General features: G+C 42.4%; 1 pseudogene; it reads right to left on the bottom strand.

The window, feature by feature from the left end:
* Positions 1 to 5,256: 5,256 nt before the first annotated feature.
* On the bottom strand, positions 5,257 to 5,787 carry LOC122420304 (annotated as a pseudogene).
* Between the last annotated feature and the right edge of the window lie 3,360 nt (positions 5,788 to 9,147).

The following is a 9,147-nucleotide window of genomic DNA, read 5'->3' as shown; positions in this document are numbered from 1 at the left end:
CTTCACCATCTGAGCCACTAGGAAAGCGCAGTATGATGTTAATCATGCATTTTACCTCTGAAGCTACTTGTAAAATTTCTTCTCTGTCCTCCTGGTCATAGCTCATGTATACAGGAAGCAGCCACCAGCAGAGACACTGAATTTCAAGTACATGTTATGTGGAATGTCAAATACTGCTGAACCAGGGAGGGCTAAATCCATTGCATCTGAATTACTCTCTTGGGATAGTTCAAGAGTACCCTGAGGTACCGGAAATAATATGGGGCTGAAAGTTAGGGGACCAGCTGAGTGAGTTTCTAGTCTGGTCAGTTCAGCTTGCTGGACCTCATTTTCCCTGTATATGATGTGAAAGGTCTCTTATTTACTACTGAAACTATATTATTAAGTTTTAAAATCGAAAAAGGCAAGTCCAGGTGTGATACAGACTTCACGCAAAGTTAGATTCAGAGTAGGGGGGCAAAAACATGATTGGATTTGCTTTCTTTTGTGTGATGGCATCAAGTCTAGAAAGTTCTTTCAAATTAATAGCAAAGAAGTCTTCAGAGAATTCCAAGCTTCATCTTTATAGCCTCTGATCCAAAAAAGGGGGGAAAAAGTATATTTTAAAAGTCATCTTTGTCAATCCCAAATATACACTGTTGATACTATGAATAAAATAGAGAAGTAATGAAAATCTATTGTGTAGCCCAGGGATCTCAACTCAGTCCTCTGCATGCATGCTAAGTCGATTCAGTCGTATCTGACTTGTTGGAACCCTTTGGACTATAACCTGCCAGGCTTCTTTGTTCATGGGATTCTCCAGGCAAGAACATGAGTGGGTTGCCACGCCCTCCTCCAGGGGATCTTCCTGACCCAGGGATCCAAGCTGCGTCTCTTATGTCTCCTGCACTGGCAGGTGATTTCTTTACCACTAGCACCAACTGGGAAGCCCAACTCAGTGCTCTGCAGTGACCTAAATGGGAAGGAAATCCAAAAAAGAGGGGATATATATATGCATGGAGCTGATTCACTCTGCTATACAGCAGAAACTAACACAGCATTATTAAGCAACTACGCTCCAATAAAATTAATTTAAAAAAGAAAAAAAATTTTTTTAATCATCTTAAGTTCAAAAAGTCCTATGCAGTTGGTTACAGATCACCATAACTGATATCTTTAGAGTTCATGATCCAACAGGAAAGCTACAATAATCCTTAAGAGAAATGATAAATATAGTACTATAGGTATCAAAAGACTCCATATTGTTAAGATGACAATTTCCCCCAAATTGTTCTATACCTTCAGTGAGATCCAGTCACAATCTTGGAAGGCTTTTGCAGGCTGAGTGTGGCGGCAGGATTCAAGACACCCTTATGAGTGTGTCCTCCAGGTATTCATGCCACGGCGTGTCTTCTCCTCTAGAGTGTGGACTAGATAGAGTCTGTGATAGAGAAATATAGTGCTTATATGCATGTGTGTGCACGTGTGCTCAATTGTGTCCAACTCTTTTTCAAACCCATGGACTGTAGCCCGCCAGGCTCCTCTGTCCATGGGATTCTCCAGGCAAGAATACTGGAGCGAGTTGCAATTTCCTTCTCCAAGGGATCTTCCAGACCCAGGGATTGTACCCCCATCTGTCCCTCTCCGGCACTGGCAGGCGGATTCTTAACCACTGCACCACCTGGGAAACCCATATTGCTTACCTGTGAAATCTAAAAAGAAATGATACAAATGAACTTATTTACAAAGCAGAAAAAGACTCGTAGACTTAGAGAATGAATTTGCAGTTACCTCAGGGAAGCGCAGGGAGAAGGGTTAGCTACGGAGTTTGGGATCTCCATGCACCCACCTCTATATTTAAAACGGGTGTGAAGTCCCAGAGTTACCAGATAAAATCGTTTCTCCAAGAGACGTGGAGTTGAATGTGAAATCTCTCAAATTCAACCTGACCCAGCTCTATTTTGGTTTTTAACAAGGCTCGGATTAACACTGAAGGGGCACAGCCGATGAGAAAGAGGCCCTTCGAGGAAGGACTGCCTGCAGAGATCAGTTTAGAACCTCCAGATTCAGGTGTCTGGTTTGGGATTTACGCTCCCAGGGAATAGTTTCGGAGGAGTGGTCTGGAGGCTGTGAGCACAGCGGGATGGGCCCTGGGGCTGTGGATTCTCAGTGGTTACCTCCTACCTTAAGGTCATAGGGACCGGCTCTTGCTACTTATGGGCTTCCTTCATGTCTGAGCCCAGAGGCGTGGAAGAATGAACTTCTATAACTGATCATAAGGCACAGAGCACTAAGCCTCCCTGCATATTAAAGGTATTATCAGTTGAAGGCAGATGGATGTCTTTCCACCCTATACGAACATCGTCTCAGCTTTGTGGAGAATTTAAACCTCAGTTTTGAATTACAAATTTAATAATCCCAGTGATGGGGAAAAGTAAGTTTAAGTACCCAAGTTTCTCCTAGGTTAGATGCAGGGAAATCTTCCTTGCCTATGGGTGGACATAGTTCTTATTAACCGAATAAGATTTGCAAGTGCAACTGAGGTTCATATCCAGATAAGGTCCATATGCAAATAAGCCATATATGCAAATGAGGTCCAAAAGTCTGATGCCACCCCTGTAAGAGGCCACTGATCTTCAGCTTGTCTGCCATTTAACCTTTTAACTCCTCTTTTGTAGTCCTACATAGAACCATAGGCATGTATTTTAGCATTACAATGAAAATTAAATCAAGTATGACTCGAAAATCTATTGATTTTTTTCCCCCATGGACAGAAATAAAATAATGTAGTGTTGTTTCGTTTTTTTTTTTAGCTCAAGGAGCTATGGTTCTGTGCCAGTTCTAATTGAATGTCCAAAGAAGAAAAATGATTCTGTGAATTTCAGTGAAAGACTGAGTCCAGTTGAAGGTCAGGGTCTCTTTTCGGGGGACAAAACCCATCAACAAATACTCATGAAAAGAAGAAAAGGTCAGTGCAATTTTTTTTTTAACTTGAAGTAATAATAAGTGATTTTGATGTGGAATGAGAATGTGTTGTATTGTTGCTATGTTATTATTAATCTTGTTTCATTTTACTTTTTAAATAAATCAAGCATTCGGCTTTATAGTCCATGAGGGCAAGTACCAAAACCATTTGATAAGCCAAAGTCTAATGCACATTACCTTGAAGAGTGCTGGGGATGTAGCTGGTTACCAAACTCACTTAATGTGACGTTGTGGTTGCATGGCGCCTCTTAGCTTGTGTTCTAAGGCAGCAGTGCCCAACCTTTTTGTCACCAGGGACAAGTTTTACAGAAGATAATTTTTCCATGGAAATCAGTGGGATAGGGGATGAGGGAGGGCATGGGGAGATGGTTTCAGGATGAGTCAAGTGCATTACATTTATTGTGCACTTTATTTCTATTATTATTACATCAGCTCCATCTCAGATCACCAGGCCTTAGATCCCAGAGGTTGGGGGCCCCAGTTCTAGGATCCAAGAGTCATGGGTACCTGAATGTCTTGATATTCTTAAACACACAGTGGGATATTCGCGAATGTGAAGATGTCCAAGGTTTAGAAAATACAGGAATTACCGAAGTGTGTTGCTCCTCTGCCCAGGTCTTGGATACATCTCCTTCCGTTGCTGGGTTTCCTCTCCATTAGTTAGATCATATCAATGTTTCCCAGCACAGATGAGTGTGGCTTGGTGTTTGGTGGTACTAGGCAAGGCACAAAATTACATTAACTCACTTAGAGAAAAACTATTTCCATTTCAATTCTCTTTAGGTTTTGGTCCCACTAGGAGGAGAGACTGTTGGGTACTAGCAGGGTTTTGTGCTTTTTAATCTCCCTATTTGGCAGAGACTCAACTTCAGGCTTGGAATCCTTTCTATGTGAAAATCCCACAAGTACTTTATATTATTAATTTTTTTGTATTTTAGTATTATCTTCTATATCCATCAGAATTCCATCAGAGAAGCATACCTAAAATGAGTATTATAGAAAAAGAATTTATTATAGGAATAAGAGGTGATACCATTGTTTCCATCAGGTAAACACTGGCTGTCCTTGCCCCCAAGGAGACTTTTTTTTTTTTTTTTTGCTGTGCTGAATCTTTGTTGTGGCATTAGGCTGTTGGATGCAGCATGTGTGATCTAGTTCCCCGAATAGGAATGGAACCTGGGCCTCCTGCACTAGCATGTGCAGTCTTAACCTGTGGACCATCAGAGAAGTCCCCCTCCAAAAGACATTTTGTTTGTAGTACTGACATTTAACATCTCATGGATAGAGGCCTGGGATGCTGCTGAACATCCTACCTTGTCTAGGACAGACAGATTACCACAACAAAGATTATCTGGTCCTGAATGCCAATAGTACCAATGTCAGATGAACCATGCCTAGGAGAATTGTGAGAGAAAGCTGACAGAGTATGGAAATTCTATAGAGGGTTGTGACTCCAGGCTAGGGGTAAACCAGTTTTCATTTATAGTGTGCTATAAAGTTCTTTTTGCAAACAAATAAAAATCAAGTTAAACAAATGAATATATCCAAAAGCCAAGACTAAGAAAAGGAAGATGTGGTACTCAAACAATGGCAAAAATTGGAAAATCATGCATAATTAACATGCTTGTGAAACATTAAAAGTAATTCTAATATTTCTCCCAGTCTTACTTTAACATTGTCTTTCTGAGGCTGACAGGCCAACATTGCTTGAGCAGTATCCATTCATCCTGTGTGTCATAGTAACAGTGCTCTGACAAGTCCAGGTAGCTATAAGCAAAGGTTAAAGTAGACTAGTTTTCACAATCTGACTATTTTTGGACGGTGAGATTTAAGTGGAAGCTACTGAGTAGAATTTCTATGAAAACTCCTTAAAGAATGCTGACTCAGTTTGGCATTTAGCCTTTTATAGTTTTCCTGTTTCCTGGAATGCTGATGCAATGACTGGTGCAACAGAAGCCTGTGACCACCATGAGACGACTTTGAGGATGAAATCAAGTGGCAAAGATGGCAAAGTGGAAAGATAGAATGAGCCTGAAAGATAATGGCAATGAAAATTCCCCTGCACTAGTCCTGGGCTACCCACTACAGAATTTTCTGTTAGAAAAGAGGAAGAAAAAGAAGTCTTCTTGTTTAAGTCTAAGTTTATTTATGCATAAACTGTTTACCATTATTGAGTCTCCACCTTTTAGCTTCACCTTCAAACTCCATTTCCAGTAAATAATATTAACTTTAGTTTTCGCTTTTTCTCTCACAGTTTAGTGAGAACTATTTATTTTTTTAATTTGTTTTTTATTTTTTTTTTTTTACATCAAAGCAATTTATTAACAGAAAGCAATAATTTGAAGAGTTTTGTTCACAGACGGTGACCACGGCGACCTCCCTTCCTGCCGGTGCTGTCAGAGGGGATGGGGTGACATCCTCAGTCCGCCCAATCTTAATCCCTCAGCAGGCGAGGGCTCTGATCGATGACTGGGCCCCTGGTCCAGGAGTCTTGGTCCTATTTCCTCCTGTGGCCCGGAGTTTGATGTGGAGGGCAGTGATGCCCAGCTCCTTGCATCTCTGGGCTACATCCTGGGCAGCCAACATGGCAGCATATGGAGAGGACTCATCTCGGTCAGCCTTCACCTTCATCCCACCAGTTACACGGCAGAGGTTTCCTTGCCAGAGAGATCAGTGATGTGCACAAAAGTGTCATTGAAGGATGCGAAGATGTGGCACACACCAAATACATTTTCTTCTTCAGCCACCTGAGGGCCGAGGCTGATGACCTGTTCTTCCTTCTTTTCTTTCCCCTTGCGAGGTGCCATTTCTGCACGTCTTCTCCAGACTCCGCCACTGGAAAGAGAAGCAGAAGAACTATTTATTGCAGAAAAACCCTGACAACTTCCTTTTGCTCTTCCAATTGCTAAACAAAAGGGACTTGTCACCTTAAAAAAAAAATGGTAGAACTTACTCACTGTCTGTCTCTAAACTTTATGATGATCTGAACCTCAAATCTGTATCTGCTCTTGTATCTTCCCCAGGGGCAGACCCTTTTCCCATATCCTCTGCTTTAGCTCCTCTCTGAAGAACCTAGATAATAGTATCTGATGAATATTTCCTGAGTTTTTCTACAGATGCTAGAACCCCCATCCAAAGGACGGTGTTAACTACTTGAGGACTGCACCCCCTAGATCGACTGGAGCCTGAGGTTTAATAATATTAACCTGTGTGACATCGGCTCCTTACCTCACCATCAATTTATCAGAGGATGGTGCACAAACTTATCACATATCTTGCGAACCCTCTTCTTCACCTGGCTGTTCAAAATGCTTTGCTGAAACCCACCGGGGAGTTCAGGCTTTTTGAGAACTAGCTGCCCTGGACTCTGCTTGGCACCTGTAATAAATGCTGCACTTTCCTTCTCCACAACCCCATGTCAGTAGATCAGCTTCATTGTTTGTGGGCAAGTGAACTCGAGTTTGGTTCAGCAACACTGTTATTTAATGGGGAAAGAAATCGGTGGCTTTGTATACCACTAAGCATCTAAATCAGTGGTTAGCAGCTAGGAGCTGACAAGCTGGTCTCCTTGGGAAAAGCTGGTAACTCAAAGACATTTTTGGTCGTGACCATGCAGGGCTTGGAGTAGAGGGTGGAATCCAGGGATTCTGACAGCATCCTACAATGTAGAGGACAGCCCCCAAGAAAGAACCATCTGGCCCAGCATCAAGCACTTATGTTGGGAAACCCTTATTTAAGCAAATTGTTTAGTTAAAGAGATTTTCACTTGAGGGAGGCATGATCGTGTGAGAATAAGGAAGCCACTCTTTTTCTAAGAGATGAAAACTAATTTTAAAACATGTTCTTGTCAGTGGTTGTTGCTGTTTCAAGTCCCAGCGTTGCTGTTTTGGAGATAGCAAGAGACAAATTCCCAAGACCAAATCTCTGTTCATTTCCAGAGAGAAACATGGAGTATTCCTCTCTGCAGATAGTTTAAATTCTCAGCACCTTCTTGGCAGCAAGAATTAACAGTGGGTGAACGACTTGTACAAGGACTTGTAATCAAAAGCTCTGAATTACTCGGTAGACAGTGTTGAGATTGGATTTTAAAGATTAGTCTGGGTAATAAGGAGGGTTCAATAATTGACAGCTTTCACTAATGGCTCTAAATTAAAAATCAATGTTCTTTGTTCTCTGCTTGCATAAATGTATGTATGAAGGAGAAAAAGAAATCCATACATGGTCCTTGAAAAATTCTGCAAACACCTAATTCAACTCTTAAGAAACCAAACCTTGGCATCATGAATACCAGATAATTTCAGAAAATGTATATATGCCTGCCCAAATATTAATATTTTTTCAACCATTGTTGGTGAAAAAAATGCCAGTTCACCAAAGTGAAAGGCAACTATCAATTTTAGTTCCCTAAATTTTCTCCTAGAGTGAAAAAATGAAAGAACAATTCTGACTCTTTTCACTATAATAGTTTAATATGACACTCATGAATTTTTAAAAACTTTTTACTTTATTGAAATATAGCTGATTAACAGTGTTGTGATAGTTTCAAGTGAAATGTGAAGGAACTCAGCCACACATATACATGTATCTATTCTACCCCCAACTCCCCTCCTATCCAGGCTACCACATAACGTTGAACAGAGTTCCCTGTGCTATGGAGTAGGTCCTTACTGATTATTTAAATACAGCAGTGTGTATATGTCCATCCCAAACCAACCATCCCTTCCCCCTCACCCTTCCCCCAACACTCATGAATTCTCAAAGAGACCTACTGCGGGGGGACAGACCCACCATGGTGAATATCCATGAACTTACCCACAGAGGCCATATAAGGAAAAGCTTGACCACACCTAGCCTGAGTTTAGAAGGACCCCTGATGATTCCCCCAGAGCATGAGCGGGTGGGAGGCCCGTAGGTTCTGGTCTGAGACCCACCCTTCATGGCATTTTGTTCTACCTTCCTCAAAATGGAGCGGTCTGCAGCCAAGTTCTCAGGAACAGAGTGGCAGTCACTGGGCCCTTTTAGACATAGGACAGGGCTTGTCGGGAGCTACCTCCTGTGTCTGTTGGTCCTTTCTCCATCCATGTGAGTGATACACCATCTGAACCTAAACACAGCTTGTTGTCTCTTAAAAAATATTTCTTTATTTATTTGCCTGCGCCCGGTCTTAGTTGTAGCTCACGGGATCTTTAGCTGCAGCTTCTGGGATCTAGTTCCCTGGCCAGGGATTGAACACTGGCCCCTCTGCATTGGGAGCACAGAGTCTTAGCCAGAGGACCACCAGGGAAGTCCCTGTTGTGTCTATCACTGCAGTCTGTCTGGCCTTCACTTTGACTTTGTCTTGCATGGTGTGCCGACATCCCAGGCCCACGGTGAGGAAGAACACATCTAGGACAATGGGGATTTAGTTATCCGACCAAGCAGGAAAAGAGATTAGGATGCTGACCTGAAATAGCTCCTTCTCATAGCAAATCAAACGCCAGTAGTTCCCAGGGAAGGCGATGCAGGGAAATGGGATTATTATCTGTAAGTAGGGAACAGTGGACGCCATGTTGAACTAAAGATACATGCTCCTTCTGAAAGGGGGCTGCGCCAAGCTCCAGGTAATTGTTGCTGTGGAGGAATGTGAGCCTGAAATTATTGCATTTTCTGATCATCCTGTATGCATGTTAAGTCGGTTCAGTCGACTTTGGAAAAGTTTAGGACTCTTTGCAGCCCTATGAACTGTAGCCCACCAGACTCCTCTGTCCATGGGATTCTCCAGGCAAGAATACTGGAGTGGGCTGCCATGCCCTCCTCCAGGCGATCTTCCCAACTCAGGGATCAAACCAGCATCTCTTACGTCTCCTGCACTGGCAGGCAGTTCTTTACCACTAGCGCCACCTCTACCCACATATAATGCACACCTGACTCTATATGGCCAACCCTTTTGTACAAGAATATTCTTTCTGATCTGATTTCACTTGCAGAACTAAGTTCAATTGCTAGGTCTATTCTGTTGTTGTTCAGTTACTCAGTCGTGTCCGACTCTTTGCGACCCCATGCAGCACACCAGACTTCCCTGTCCATCACCATCTCCTGGAGTCTGCTCAAAATCATGCCCATTGAGTCAGTGATGCGACCCAATCATCTCATTCTCATTCTGTTGGACTAGGCATATAACTTTCCTGTATATGTGAAAGAAGG

This window comes from Cervus canadensis, chromosome 1 (genome assembly GCF_019320065.1).
Source record: "Cervus canadensis isolate Bull #8, Minnesota chromosome 1, ASM1932006v1, whole genome shotgun sequence".
Lineage (NCBI taxonomy): Eukaryota > Metazoa > Chordata > Mammalia > Artiodactyla > Cervidae > Cervus > Cervus canadensis.
The sequence above is the reverse complement of the archived record's forward strand: the minus strand, read 5'-3'. Positions and strand labels throughout refer to the sequence as shown.